Genomic DNA, 3,563 nt, shown 5'->3' on the forward strand with positions numbered 1-3,563 from the left:
TAGAGCTTCAGCCACTGTCATTCTGCTCCATATTATCAGATAAGTCACTCTATTCATGATTTAAAAAATCACAAGGGCCCAGACCAGCAGAGGCAGCAGCCGGAGCAGCCGCAGCCGGAGCAGCCACAGCCTGCGCCCTCTCCCGCCCTCGGCCGCCCTCCACCCACCCCGGGGTCTCTTTCCCCCTTTCTCCTCCTCCTTCTCCACCCCCCCTTCCTCCTTCATCCATCCGCCCACTGGGGAGGGGGCTCGCGCCTGCAGTTTTTGGCTTTCACCCCCAATAATGACCAAAGACTTGACCACTCAAAGTCCAGCTCCCTATAACACTGCTCGACATGGACACCGGTGTGATTGAAGGTGGATTAAATGTCACTCTCACCATCCGCCTACTTATGCATGGAAAGGAAGTTGGTGGTATCATCGAAAAGAAAGGAGAATCTGTTAAGATTAGAGAAGAGAGTGGTACACGTATCAACATCTCAGAAGGGAATTGTCCTGGGAGAATTATCACTTTGGCTGGACCCACTCATGCCACCTTCAAAGCCTTTGCTATGATCATTGACAAACTGGAAGAGGGCATCAGCAGCTCTATGACCAATAGTACAGCTGCCAGTAGACCCCCGGTCACTCTAAGGCTGGTGGTTCCTGCCAGTCAATGTGGCTCTCTCACTGGAAAAGGTGGTTGCAAGATCAAGGAAATAAGAGACAGTACAGGGGCTCAGGTCCAGGTGGCAGGGGATATGCTCCCCAACTCAACTGAGCGGGCCATCACTATTGCTGGCATTCTGCAATCCATCATTGAGTGTGTCAAACAGATCTGCGTGGTCATGCTGGAGTCCCCTCCGAAGGGCGTGACCATCCCGTACCTGCCCAAGCCTTCAAGTTCTCCAGTCATCTTTGCAGGTGGTCAGACCTATACCATTCAAGGACAGTATGCCATTCCACAGCCAGATTTGACCAAGCTGCACCAATTGGCAATGCAACAGTCTCATTTTCCCATGACGCATAGCAACAGTGCAGGTTTGGATGCATCTGCTCAGACTACTTCTCATGAACTCACCATTCCAAATGATTTGATTGGCTGCATAATCGGGCATCAAGGCGCCAAAATTAATGAGATCCATCAGATGTCTGGGGCGCAGATCAAAATTGCGAACCCAGTGGAAGGATCTACTGATAGGCAGGTTACCATCACTGGATCTGCTGCCAGCATTAGCCTGGCTCAGTATCTAATCAATGCCAGGCTTTCCTCGGAGACGGGTGGCATGTGGACCAGCTAGAACAATGCAGACTCATCCATAATCCCTTTCTGCTGCTCACTTCCACCACCCATGATCCATCTGTGTAGTTTCTGAACAGTCAGCGATTCCAGGTTTTAAATAGTTGGTAAATTTTCAGTTTCTACACACTTTATCATCCACTCGTGATTTTTTTAATTAAAGCGTTTTAATTCCTTTCTCTGTTCAGCTGTTAATGCTGAGATCATATTTAGTTTTATAAGCTTCCCCCTTTTTTTCGTGGGTTTTTTTGGCTCATAAATTTTTTTGTTTGTCATGGAAAATGTAAGAGTGGAATACTAATACATTTCAGTTTAGTTCTGTAATGTCAGGAATTTTTCAAAAACATATTAAAAGATGGACTGGAGCTTTTTCTTTGTGAATAGAAACTGGATGCCACAGTGAAAAAAAAAATCACAAGATGATTCAGGAGATGATTATTGATCCTCATATTGTACCATCTACGGGTAGCAGGGAAGTGTCTCCCAGATGACATAAAAACTGAGTTGAATAACTAAGGGTTACTGGGGATGAGAAGGTATGGCATACAAAAGAAGGATTCTATTTTCACCAATCATAGCATAGATTCTAGTTCCACCAGTCACTTATATCTTACTAGGCTACTGAAGAAAATGCTCCTCTTCCCATATTGAGAATAGATAAAAGACTGAGTCTTTAATTGGGATAGTACTTTCTGAGGTTGGTTCAGGTTGTCTGCAGTGGTTGTGACTAAGAGAAGGCCTCCTGGTCTCATGATGATTGTAAGGAATTTAAAACAGGTAGGCTGCCGCGAGGGCATTTCTTCTGATTGCCAAAGAAGGGGCTACTCAGCACACAGGTCCCCTCTCAACTGGAAACAAGGTATAAGGAAGAGGTTTATCAGAGTTCTGAACAGTCTATTCCAGGTGGCTTCCATCATTCATAAAAAGTACATATATCAGCAATGATGCTTAACTCCAACCCCATACCTTAAGGAGAATTGGGTCCCTCTATCTGTGTTACCTCCATGTGTAAGAATTATGTCAACAATTACTTCTCCAATAAAGATCATTTGCCAGCACCAGTGGCTCATACCTGTAATCCCAACTACTCAAGAGACTTTTGAGATCAGAGAATCATGGTTCAAAGCCAGCTCAGGCAGGGAAGTCCATGAGCCTCTTATCTGCAATTTACCACTAGAAAACTGGATCAGGGGAGGTGGCCTTGATCTGAACATCTCAGGGACAATGCCCGTGCCCAGAGTTCAAGTCTCATGACCACCACACCAACAACAGCAACAAAAAATCATACATACTGTAAAGAAGACTGAGAGCTTGTGGTAGCTTTTCTGAAAGTATATGTAAAATGGGATACTTATCATTTTCAGAAAACAATGTTTAGAGACTAAATGGAAAAACCACTTCCTACATATGTCACCTACTTTACTCTGGCTGGAGCTTCACTAAGGTATGCTTGCACCCCCACTGCTGAGCACTGAAAAATGTCCAGAAGAATCGGATGACTCAACACATCCCAGGCCAAGTCACCCAAACACAAGAAATCTACCTACACCCGTCCCTGAAGCATGAGCTCTCCTCTGTTTCTTTTTTATTTTCTGTTCCTTTTAATTGATGGCCTTGAATATTCCTGTGTGCTCAAGGAACAGTGGTTATGCTGCAAATTCAAAAACACTAAACTTCAAAGACAGGAATCTCATGCACGCTCCCACCCAATGCCCACTTTTCCTGCTGGTTATTTGTATATGTTCTTCACAAGCGGGGGCTGGTGGGGGAGATCTTCATGTGAGTTCCTGCTCACATCGTGGCGGGGTTAATCAAGGTCTTCCATGCAGCTTTCTAACACCATCTGCTCCCACTGCCTTCTCCCAGACTTGGCAGGGAATCACACATTGCTTTTCATCCTAACTCAAAGACAGAGAGATTTCTCATAGCAGCACAAGAACCTGTGTGAGTGTGATTCAAAAGAGCATCCCAGGATGTAAACAGAAAGAAAAGCAGTAGAGACACCAACTGCAGATTATGACCATTTTCCCCAGCACTGTGCCACGGCGTCCATTACACTACAGAGCTTTGTTTTCTTCTGTTCCTGTTAGGCTAAAGCCTGTCATATTTGACCCAACTCCCATCCAACTTCTGTCAAACAAAATGACTGTTTCCTAAGCTCCAGCTGGTAACAAACTTATTTTAAGACACATTCAATATAACCAAACCGCGGTTTAACATGAAAGAGATTCCTAAGGGTGATGGTTTGGCCTGAATTGTCCTCCTCTCCCTTTTGTTCTGAATC

The 3,563-nt window shown here is 45.0% G+C and overlaps 1 pseudogene; it reads left to right on the plus strand.

Moving 5' to 3' along the window:
• Positions 1-254: 254 nt before the first annotated feature.
• On the plus strand, positions 255-1,656 carry LOC150059044 (poly(rC)-binding protein 2 pseudogene; annotated as a pseudogene).
• The last annotated feature ends 1,907 nt before the right edge of the window (positions 1,657-3,563 follow it).

Source organism: Megascapheus bottae, chromosome 9 (assembly GCF_031878675.1).
Source record: "Megascapheus bottae isolate mThoBot1 chromosome 9, mThoBot2.hap1, whole genome shotgun sequence".
NCBI lineage: Eukaryota > Metazoa > Chordata > Mammalia > Rodentia > Geomyidae > Megascapheus > Megascapheus bottae.